Source organism: Gastrolobium bilobum, unplaced genomic scaffold, assembly GCF_033153095.1.
Source record: "Gastrolobium bilobum isolate Gb01-03AN ecotype WA unplaced genomic scaffold, APGP_CSIRO_Gbil_v1 utg186023, whole genome shotgun sequence".
NCBI lineage: Eukaryota > Viridiplantae > Streptophyta > Magnoliopsida > Fabales > Fabaceae > Gastrolobium > Gastrolobium bilobum.
Genome location: NW_026896626.1, coordinates 3,983 through 16,753, shown reverse-complemented (window position 1 = coordinate 16,753; position 12,771 = coordinate 3,983). Strand labels below are relative to the sequence as shown.

Here is a 12,771-nt window from a genome sequence, read left to right as displayed (position 1 = left end):
AAAAGAGGTAATTCCTCAAATCATATTCTTTTTCGGGAACAGTGTTTAAAGTGCCATTTTTTGTTAAATTTTTTATCCAAATGCCACACGAACAGTATTTTTTACCAGACTGCCACATGTCATAATTCGCTGCCACTAAAGCGAATTTCGTAGCCAATAATTTTGTGACACATCTCCATATTGCAGATCAAATTTGCTACTACTGATAGCGAAATATGACACGTCGGTTTTTTTCTGCGAAAGTGTACCACGTGTCATGAAATTATTGACGAACATAATTCGCTATCAGTCGTAGCGAATTATGCCCACGTGACAATTTGATAAAATATACTGTTTATATGGTATTTAGATAAAAAAATTTGTCCAAAAATAACATTTTGGTGACTGTTCCTGTTTTTCCTCACGTGCTTTCGATTGATTTAATGAGAAATTAACTGTCTCGTTTTTCCTTTTTGTTTTGTGGTTGACTATTTCATTAATGTTTGTCAAATCAAGTTTTTAACTTCTTTTCACTGATTGATTGATTCCTCCTTAACTTCTTGGGGAGGGGGCTGAACCTTTAGCCATCACTGTTTCCCCGCACTCCGGATTAGTCCCATAGCCGGCTCAAAGAGTCGAAGCTCGTGGGGATACCGGAGGGAGCCAACTCGTCTCAAAGAGATAATTAGGGTTGGATAACTCCAAAAAAAAAAAAAAAATTGATTCCTCCTTAACCTTCTCCCTTGAAAAGCAAATCAATTTTTTAAATGGTACTTTTTTTTTCGCTTTAGTTTGTAATTTCTTCCATTAATAATAATGTTAAAAATCTATTCCCCTCTCTCTCTGATTATTCCTTTTTTTTTCTCATATCTTTTTTTTTTGTTTTTTGTTTTAGTAAACAATAATAATAATAAAATAATAACTTAGATCAATTCATTTAAAGATCCCACTCTATATACGCAGATAGAGTGTGAAGACCTAAATATATCATATCTGAGCTAGAACACGGATATAGAGAAGATACCAATGAAGGTATCTTAGTTACAAAGGTAGAGAGTGAAGCAAATACATACATCATCAACATGGCTGTTGAAGCTGGTCATCTCAACCTCTTCCACCCTCAACTCATAGGCAACTGCAACTGGTATATGTACCCTTTTATCTCTCTGTTCTTTGTTTTTGGGTCTGTTATGCAATGTCTCGAAAATCAAACTTGTTGTGAGATGAATCTACAGGGAAAGGATGAACCCATTGAGTAATAATTGTTCACAGCTGCCACTATCTGGAACCACCACCACCGGCACTGGGAAGACTCCGTTACCACCGCCATATCTAGGAGTTGCAGATTCTTTTCATCAGAAAACCGCAGTGAAATCTGATAGCTGTCTCAAATTTTTGTTAGACATTCAAGATAGCTTGTATTTTTTTTATTTTTATTTTTGTAAATAAAGAGGGGCTAAGCCCGATAGCTTGTATTTTTTAATCAGGTTTAGGCTTTTAAAAAAAATTATTTAAAATTAAAACATAGGTCCACTTTAAAATGTCTGGCCTAAAAAGTTGCAGACTAGCCTTTTAATTTTTTTAATAATATAATATATTTATGATATATATTATTCACTTAAAGATATGCTTTAATATATGATTTGTAACACTAATTTTCAAAGTAATAGGATTTACCTTATTTTAACAAATAATAAATATTTATTTAAAATTTAAAATATAATATAAAATTAAATTAGTAAAGAAAGTGCAAAATGTACATACACATATATGAAATTTTTGTGTGATATTTATGAACATTTTCATATGATTTTTATGAACATTATTTTATGTATTGTTAATGAAAAAATTATTTCATTCGATTTTTGTGAATAAAATATTTTATCTTTTATATTTCAGTATGGTTTGGGCGTATAACTTAGTAGGCCTTACAGGCCGTGTTAGGCTTTTTAATTTTTTATAATAGGTTAGGACATACCTTTAAATCAAGCCTTTGATAGGCAAAAGACCAATATAGACTCTAAATATTTTACATAAGCTTAGGCTATCAGTGGCAAAGCTTAGGGGTGTTCATCAACTGATCCAAACCGATTCAAACTAAGTTAACCGAACCGAAAAATCAAAAACCAAATTAACCAAAAAATTGAAAACCGAAAACAAACCCGCTAAATTTAATTGGATTGGATCGGTTGTTGGATTGGTTGGTGAAAATCGATCAAATGATTCCCCAACCTTACCATCTACCTACTTGGGCCTTATCCCAATCATAGCCCAGTAAATCATATAGCAAAATTCTAAATTCAAGACCCATTACTCATCATGTTGGAGAAATTGGATTGTACTTGATCTAATTTTTTTTTTTTGATAAGATACATAATATTTTTTTATTACATAGGTTATTGTTGTATAGCAGCTCCTCAATATGATGAAAATTTGGGTTACTTCGTATCTCAGGCAACCATATTATGAATTTTTTGTTAGATGTAAAAGATGGTAATTTAACTTTTTGTTATACAATGCTTCTAGACTGCACAATAATCATCATACAAACTTTACAATGCCGATATATACAAAAGATATGTTATTTGCACAATAATCATCATACAAATCTTAGGCTTTTCAAAAAATCAAAAATCGATCCAATCCAAACCGAATGGATGATTACATGATTAAACCGAAGGGATTTGATTAGATGATTTTTGCTTATAAAATCGATCCAATCTAGATCCCGAACACCCCCAGCAAAGCTTGGCCTAACCTAGTCCATTTACACCCATAGTTGTAGGACACCAAATGTCTCCTCCAGTAGACACAAATCAAGTGTGGGCCTCACACTTAAAAAAAATTGGCTGGCACGAAAATGATCTCTGTGAGGGAGAAAGAATCTGTTTCCTGTCACGGGAGAACATGATTTCCTATAAAAGATTTGGTCTTTTGTCGCATGAGAGCATGATTTCCTATAAAACGATCATTGTGCATGAGAAAGAATCTGCTTCATGTCGTAGGAGAGCATGATTTCCCGTAAAAGATTTGGTCTTTTGTATAATTCTATTTTTTTTTGTCGAAAATAATTTCTTTACTTTCAAATAACTGAAATTAATAAAAAAAATTTATTGAAAATATTTTTTATGATATTTCTTTCAATCTTTTAGTTATGTTGTTTAATTATTCTAATATAATAATCTAAAAATTTACTTTTTTAAAAAAAATTGTTTTATATACACACTTGCCATATGAACAATTATTAATAATTAACTTAGTTTTTTTACACCTAATTAATTAGACACCATATTTAATTATAAGTTCGATAAGAAAATTTATGATATGATCTTAGGGTGCGTTTGCTAAGCATTTTTTATTTTGTTTTTTAATAAAATTGTTTCATGAAATTAAAAAAAAAAAAACATACAGTGACCCCTTTTGTAACACCCTCCCTTGTATGCATCCAAAAGAGTTGTTTGCTAAGCGGATTAGAGACGTGTGAAATCTCGTTTAGTAAAAAAAAAATCATTTAATATCAATTAGAAAAGCTTGCTTCGACACTGATTTGGAGAAATAAATCAGCAAGAAAATTCAAAAAGGCTTTCGCTGCGAAACTCTGATTTTTCCCGAAAACAATCTGTCTTGAAAATATTATAAAAAATCCGAGTACAAAAATTTACAAAACTTGTCTTTGCTACTAAGAAACTAGACATCTGGGGCTTCGCGTACATATAAATTATACGCGAATCGGAGGCCTCACGAAACAGAAATATTTTTCTCATACATACATACATATATCTCAAGTCACGTGAGATATATTTCTCTGGTCGGGTTAGGTTTTGGTCCCGACTCGACCCAACTTGATTTTTATAGGTCAGGTATTTTGACCCGACCCACTTTAATACCTGACTTGGATCAAATTAAAGTCAGACCTGACTTGGATCAAATTAAAGACAATAACTAATCTTTACAATGTATTGTAACTACCCACTATATTCCTAATGAGTATTTACCACAAGGTCTTTCACCCACTAGGTGCTCCACTCCTCCTCTTCGTAACACAAACCTTATCCCTTTCTCTCTCGTTACCTCATCTTGTACGCATAGGATAGGTAAACCGTTGGAATTGTTAGTCACTTGGTTCAGATTTGTGAACAGCATTGTATCCTCCTTCTTTCCACGCCTGGCCGTAGGTTAGTTGGGAGAAGAATACAAGAACAAAATCAAAATCTGATTCACCTCCACCCTCTCATCACCCCAACCGTACACCCACTAAGCTTATCAACCATGGATTGAGTTTCAATACCACACTCTCTTCTCTTATGCTCCAGGAAAATCGTGTGTTAATTGAGAGGGGAACTATCATCTAAGTTCCCGGTCATGTCCTCCCTAGTTCGCATGAGTTGCAGCAGCCATGGTGAAGCTCAAAATTTCACCTACTTCTTTCCTATCCTTTGGTTCGGCCGAAATTCCAACCTCTAAGAAGGTAACCTGTCTTCTTTACATCTCTGCCCCTTCTTCATTCATTTCGATTTGAAAAAGGGTTCTCACCTTGCATGCGCATGATCTGGTCTGAATTAGTGTTGCCTTCTTTTGCATGCAAATGATGAATTGAGCTGGACCTTTATTCCTTCCTTCCCTCGGGCACACAGCTAAAAGTAGAAGTAAGTCAATTATTAAACCCTTCTTTGTTCTTTAATTGTTCGGCCCCTCATGTATGATAGGAAAGTAATTTTGTTTGTGCCATTTCCTCCCTGAAATCTGTCAATAGGTACATCCTTAGAAATTGATGCATGTGAACCTAAACCAAAAATTTTGAATTTGGAAATAACCCCTTATAAATTGTTGGATTGCTTCTTGGATCGGAAAACCTTATTTGGCCTTGCAATTGCTAATACGCTTAGGGGCAGCATGTGTACGGTCTTGGTAGCACAACTTGTGATTGCAAGTCTTGTTATGTTAAAATAAAAAGGATGAACCTTGATAACTTGTGGTAGGATTAAAATTAAAAGCAGAAAACTTAATCAGCCTTGGAGTTAGTACCTATAAATCTTGCTTAATTAAATTGTGAGTTTGGAGATAGTTTCTTTATTATTGGGCTGCCATTGGATTAGCCAAATTAAGTAGGTTTTGCATGTACGAGACTTAGGTGTACAACATCCTTAGGAGTCCTCTAAACGCACCTTAGGCAGTGTAGAAATGGTTGTAAAATTGAATGAATCATGAACACTTCTAACGGTCCAAACCGAACAAGGATGTATTAGAGCACTTGGATGTTTCATTGTTAACCGATTGGTGTGTTAGCTTTCAGCCAGACAACCTATCTAGTCTAGGAATTATGAGAATAGGTTAAGAATTGGAGAACATTTTATTTGGGCACTTCCTTTAAATTCTGCCTTCTTAGAACAGCCTAAGAATGTAAGGCATGTAGGCCTTAAAACAAATTTTTGTGAACAGCCATGAAACTAGTTTATGCAAACTGAAATTGATTTCCTTGGGAGCTGGAAATAGAGCTCCTCAATAGCCTTGGACCGTCCTTGAAGAGAACCAAAAATATGTGATCTTGCATGTGTAGGAGAACCGAGTACAACATGCTAAATTGTTAATCTTTCATGCCTTAATGATGTCACTAGAAGTTTGATATAGGAAAAATAGCGAGCACCTATTTAAGGGCCTAAAACCGAATCTGCTTGAACATAGTATCTTGGGATTTTGTTGTGGTTTCTTATCGGCTGACAGAATAAAATGTAGGACAAAAATTAATAATGCAAGAAGCATGATGACCTAATTAAACACTAGAGATTGGAAGACATTGACATGGCATGCGAATAATAGGATTATAAGAATAAAGATCCTTAATGTATTTTAATGATGAAAACCGAATTTGTATAGATTGGAAGCTTTGAGTCCTTTTGCTGTTAATGAATTATTAAATGAATATGAAATCAGAATTTGATTTTGTAAAATAGGCATGATAAACCGAATAAGTACAGGGACTAGGAGGCAGAGCATATTTGTTGCTGAATTGTTTAATTGTATGAGTAAAATTCTGATTTAACTGCACTCTTGCTTAGGTGCGAATAACTCTTGAGTGTGGGCTGATTGTTGCTGCTATTTAATAAATAATTGTGGCATTCGAGGTATGTGTTAGGTGGTATTACCTGATGTGACTATTAACCAGTGTATGAATTGTGAATTGTTTCTCACATGTGCCTTATGATTATTCTGCCATAATTGATGAATTATTCTGCCTATGGAAATGTTATGATTATGGAAATTCTGTTAGGAAAAGAAAGTATGGCTTGGCAGTATGATATCTCATATACATGAAATATATGTTATGACAATGATGATATAAGCATGCACCTTGCATCATATCGCATTTGTTTTCTGTTTGTGTGTGACAGCATAGCATGGCATGCATACTATAGGCATCCCTGTGACTGAGCACGCATCATATAGGCATCCCTCGGTACCAGGGTATGGGACACTTGGCATCCGTTCGCATAGGTCACAGTGGGATTCAATAAATGAAGGTGCCGTTGCATGGAATTCCCACTGTGTATGCACGCGCACGACGGTGCTATGAGCGTGAAGAAGGCGTTATATACGCAATATGATATATGATGAAAAGGAACTATGATGAAAAGGATTTAATGTTTGTAGCGACTGTTTATAATTTTGTGCTTAGCAAACGCACCCTAAGATCATATCATAAATTTTCTTATCGAACTTATAATTAAATATGGTGTCTAATTAATTAGGTGTAAAAAAACTAAGTTAATTATTAATAATTGTTCATATGGCAAGTGTGTATATAAAACAATTTTTTTTAAAAAAGTAAATTTTTAGATTATTATATTAGAATAATTAAACAACATAACTAAAAGATTGAAAGAAATATCATAAAAAATATTTTCAATAAATTTTTTTTATTAATTTCAGTTATTTGAAAGTAAAGAGATTATTTTCGACAAAAAAAAAATAGAATTATACAAAAGACCAAATCTTTTACGGGAAATCATGCTCTCCTACGACATGAAGCAGATTCTTTCTCATGCACAATGATCGTTTTATAGGAAATCATGCTCTCATGCGACAAAAGACCAAATCTTTTATAGGAAATCATGTTCTCCCGTGACAGGAAACAGATTCTTTCTCCCTCACAGAGATCATTTTTCGTGCCAGCCAATTTTTTTTAAGTGTGAGGCCCACACTTGATTTGTGTCTACTGGAGGAGACATTTGGTGTCCTACAACTATGGGTGTAAATGGACTAGGTTAGGCCAAGCTTTGCTTGGGGTGTTCGGGATCTAGATTGGATCGATTTTAGAAGCAAAAATCATCTAATCAAATCCCTTCGGTTTAATCATGTAATCATCCATTCGGTTTGGATTGGATCGATTTTTGATTTTTTGAAAAGCCTAAGATTTGTATGATGATTATTGTGCAAATAACATATCTTTTGTATATATCGGCATTGTAAAGTTTGTATGATGATTATTGTGCAGTCTAGAAGCATTGTATAACAAAAAGTTGAATTACCATCTTTTACATCTAACAAAAAATTCATAATATGGTTGCCTGAGATACGAAGTAACCCAAATTTTCATCATATTGAGGAGCTGCTATACAACAATACCCTATGTAATAAAAATATATTATGTATCTTATCAAAAAAATAAAATTAGATCAAGCACAATCCAATTTCTCCAACATGATGAGTAATGGGTCTTGAATTTAGAATTTTGCTATATGATTTACTGGGCTATGATTGGGATAAGGCCCAAGTAGGTAGATGGTAAGGTTGGGGAATCATTTGATCGATTTTCACCAACCAATCCAAAAACCGATCCAATCCAATTAAATTTAGCGGGTTTGTTTTCGGTTTTCAATTTTTTGGTTAATTTGGTTTTTGATTTTTCGGTTCGGTTACCTTAGTTTGAATCGGTTTGGATCAGTTGATGAACACCCCTAAGCTTTGCCACAGATAGCCTAAGCTTATGTAAAATATTTAGAGTCTATATTGGTCTTTTGCCTATCAAAGGCTTGATTTATAGGTATGTCCTAACCTATTATAAAAAATTAAAAAGCCTAACACGGCCTGTAAGGCCTACTAAGTTATACGCCCAAACCATACTGAAATATAAAAGATAAAATATTTTATTCACAAAAATCGCATGAAATAATTTTTTCATTAACAATACATAAAATAATGTTCATAAAAATCATATGAAAATGTTCATAAATATCACACAAAAATTTCATATATGTTTATATACATTTTGCACTTTCTTTACTAATTTAATTTTATATTATATTTTTAATTTTAAATAAATATTTATTATTTGTTAAAATAACGTAAATCCTATTACTTTGAAAATTAGTGTTACAAATCATATATTAAAGCATATCTTTAAGTAGGGGTGTTCGCGGTCTGGATTGGATCGGTTTTGGAAGCAAAACTCATCCGATCCAATCCCTTCGGTTTGATCATGTAATCATCCATTCGGTTTAGATTTTTTTTTTAAATCCGATCCGATCCAATCCGATTTTTTTCGGTTTAGATTGGATCGGTTTTCGGTTTTTTGAATATCCTAAAATTAGTTTCATTATTATTGTGCAAATAACATCTTTTGTATATATTGGCTTTGTAAAAAAAAAATTGAAATACAAAAATATCAGTAAACAATACTATAGTTGATGAGACGAGACTAAGTTTTTTTTTGGGTTTAGTTGATGAGTTAATGGGTCTTGAGTTTAGAAATTTTTGGGCTATGATTGGAGAAAGTACAAGTAAGTAGAGGATAATTAATATATTGGATCGGTTTGGATTGGATCGGTTTTCATCAACCCATCCAAAAACCGATCCAATCCAATTAAAATTTGCGGTTTTCTTTCGGTTTCCGATTTTTCGATTTTCGGTTTATTCGGTTATCGGTTTTTCGGTTCGGTTTTCACGGTTTGAATCGGTTTGGATCGGTTGATGAACACCCCTATCTTTAAGTGAATAATATATATCATAAATATATTATATTATTACAAAAATTATAGTCTGCAACTTTTTAGGCCAGACATTTTAAAGTGGACCTATGTTTTAATTTTAAATAATTTTTTTTAAAAGCCTAAACCTGATTAAAAAATACAAGCTATCTTTAACGTCTAACAAAAATTTGAGACAGCTATCAGATTTCACTGCGGTTTTCTGATGAAAAGAATCTGCAACTCCTAGATATGGCGGTGGTAACAGAGTCTCCCCAGTGCCGGTGGTGGTGGTTCCAGATAGTGACAGCTGAGAACAATTATTACTCATCACCTTGATTGTTGTAAAGATTGATGTTTGACTCAATGGGTTCATCCTTTCCCTGTAGATTCATCTCACAACAAGTTTAATTTTCGAGACATTGCATAACAGACCCAAAAACAAAGAACAGAGAGATAAAAGGGTACATATACCAGTTGCAGTTGCCTATGAGTTGAGGGTGGAAGAGGTTGAGATGACCAGCTTCAACAGCCATGTTGATTATGTATATATTTGCTTCACTCTCTACCTTTGTAACTAAGATATCTTCGTTGGTATCTTCACTATATCAGTGTTCTAGCTCAGATATGATATATTTGGGTCTTCACACTCTATCTGCGTATATAGAGTGAGATCTTTAAATGAATTGATCAAGTTATTATTTTATTATTATTATTGTTTACTAAAAAAAAAAAAACAAAAAAGATATGAGAAAAAAAAAGGAATAATCAAAGAGAGAGGGGAATAGATTTTTAACATTATTATTAATGGAAGAAATTACAAACTAAAGCAAAAAAAAATGTATCATTTAAAAAATTGATTTGCTTTTCAAGGGAGAAGATGAAGGAGGAATCAATCAATCAGTGAAAAGAAGTTAAAAACTTGATTTGACAAAAATCAATGGAATAGTCAACCAAATTAACACAAAAAGGAAAAACGAGAGACAGTTAATTTCTCATTCAATCAATCGAAAGCACGTGAGGAAGAACAGGAACAGTCACCAAAATGTTATTTTTGGACAACTTTTTTTATCTAAATACCATATAAACAGTATTATTTAACAAATTGTCACGTGGGCATAATTCGCTACGACTGATAGCGAATTATGTTCGTCAATAATTTCATGACACGTGGTACACTTTCGCAGAAAAAAAACCGACGTGTCATAATTCGCTATCAGTAGTAGCGAATTTGATCTGCTTATTGGCAACGAAATTCGCTGCAGTGGCAGCGAATTATGACATGTGGCAGTCTGGTAAAAAATACTGTTCGTGTGGCATTTGGATAAAAAATTTAACAAAAAATGGCACTTTAAACATTGTTCCCCAAAAAGAATATGATTTGAGGAATTACCTCTTTTTAGAGCTGAAGCACTTTCGTTAGGAGCGACAAGTATTGTAGTTCTTGTAATAAAATTGTGTCACCAGTTATAACTATAATAAATGTTGATAATATCTATATCTATATATATAAAGGAGAGTTCAATGTTGGAAAGTTTTGCCAAGTGTCACTCCCTGGTCAATTCTACAAATTGTATTCACACTACATGTCATATACAAACTTTCTTTATTGGGTAAATTGGAAAAAAAATTCTTTTAAAAATCGAATTTTAAATTTTAAATCGAATAATTAAATGACCATTTGTGGTGGCAGACAAGGCATTGAATGTCCCACTGCCAATCACATTGGTATCCAAAAAGAAATCAGCTATTTTAATTGCTTTTTATGTTGGAATTGGTCATCTAATCTAAAATTCAAAATTTGAAATGGTTTAAAATTTTGAATTTAAATATGGATGGTGGGAAAAAAAATTCTTTTAAAATCGAATTTTAATTTTTAAATCGAATAATTAAATAACCATTTGTGGTGGCAGACAAGGCTTTGAATGTCCCACTGCCCATCACATTGGTATCCAAACAGAAATCAGCTGTTTTAATTGCTTTTTATGTTGGAATTGGTCATCTGATCTAAAATTCAAAATTTGAAATGGTTTAAAATTTTGAATTTAAATATGGATGGTGGGAAAAGAATTACTTTTAAAAATCGAATTTTAATTTTTAAATCGAATAATTAAATGACCATTTGTGGTGGCAGACAAGGCATTGAATGTCCCACTGCCCATCACATTGGTATCCAAAAAGAAATTAGCTGTTTTAATTGCTTTTTATGTTGGAATTGGTCATCTGATCTAAAATTCGAAATTTGAAATGGTTTAAAATGTTGAATTTAAATATGGATGGTGGGAAAAGAATTACTTTTAAAAATCGAATTTTAATTTTTAAATCGAATAATTAAATGACCATTTGTGGTGGCAGACAAAACATTGAATGTCCCACTCCCCATCACGGTGGTATCCAGTAAGAAATCAGCTGTTTTAATTGCTTTTTATGTTGGAATTTGTCATCTGATCTAAAATTCAAAATTTGAAATGGTTTAAAATTTTGAATTTAAATATGGATGGTGGGAAAAGAATTACTTTTAAAAATCGAATTTTAATTTTTAAATCAAAAAATTTAATAACCATTTGTGGTGGCAGACAAAACATTGAATGTCCCACTCCCCATCACGGTGGTATCCAGAAAGAAATCAGCTGTTTTAATTGCTTTTTATGTTGGAATTTGTCATCTGATCTAAAATTCAAAATTTGAAATGGTTTAAAATTTTGAATTTAAATATGGATGGTGGGAAAAGAATTACTTTTAAAAATCGAATTTTAATTTTTAAATCGAATAATTAAATGACCATTTGTGGTGGCAGACAAGGCATTGAATTTCCCACTACCCATCACATTGGTATCCAAAAAGAAATCAGCTGTTTTAATTTCTTTTTATGTTGGAATTGGTCATATGATCTAAAATTCAAAATTTGAAATGGTTTAAAATTTTGAATTTAAATATGGATGGTGGGAAAAAGAAATTCTTTTAAAATGGAATTTTAATATTTATATCCAAAAAATTAATAACCATTTGTGGTGGCAGACAAGGCATTGAATGTCCCACTTCCCATCACATTGGTATCCAGAAAGAAATCAGCTGTTTTAATTGCTTTTTATGTTGGAATTGGTCATCTGATCTAAAATTCGAAATTTGAAATGGTTTAAAATGTTGAATTTAAATATGGATGGTGGGAAAAGAATTACTTTTAAAAATCAAATTTTAATTTTTAAATCTAATAATTAAATGACCATTTGTGGTAGTAGATAAGGCATTGAATATTTCACTGCCCATCACATTGGTATCCAAAAAAAAGTCTGCTGTTTTAATTGCTTTTTATGTTGAAATTGGTTATCTGATCTAAAATTCAAAATTTGAAATGGTTTAAAATTTTGAATTTAAATATGGATGGTGGTACAAGGCCCAATCTAAGTCATAAGATGGATAACTTAAATGTTAAATAAAAAAATTACTGTAATTTTTTTCAAATGTTATAAATATTTACTTAAAAACGAAAAATTACTCGTTCCTTCCTCATTGAATCTACATTCAAATATACCCTTATCAATGACAAAAGGAAACTATGTAAATATACAAGTGAGACACAAAATGGAAAATAAAAGGACTTTAATATTCAAGTTGAGTGTTCTGTGATTACGCTTAAAAATTATAATTATTCAATCAAATAATTTTTTTAATTATTATCATTCAATTAAATCTTCTTAATTTAGGTAACAATTACACTTATTATCATTATTATTTTTCTTTATCACTTCTTGAACCCTCATTTCATCTATAAAATTCATAAAAGACCACATTTAGAGAAAGAGAAGAGCGAGGTGGTGCCTCTCTGAAC

General features: G+C 32.1%; 1 long non-coding RNA gene across 6 annotated transcripts; it reads left to right on the top strand.

The window, feature by feature from the left end:
* Positions 1–4,051: 4,051 nt before the first annotated feature.
* Positions 4,052–9,568, top strand: LOC133301098 (uncharacterized). 6 transcript variants are annotated; one of them, XR_009750141.1, is made up of 3 exons: positions 4,052–4,625; positions 6,036–6,101; positions 9,193–9,568. It is a non-coding gene; the product is annotated as an uncharacterized LOC133301098 (long non-coding RNA). The 6 variants fall into 6 exon arrangements; XR_009750144.1 differs by having other exon boundaries at positions 9,143–9,568; XR_009750140.1 differs by lacking the exon at positions 9,193–9,568 and adding an exon at positions 7,106–7,540.
* Positions 9,569–12,771: the final 3,203 nt, after the last annotated feature.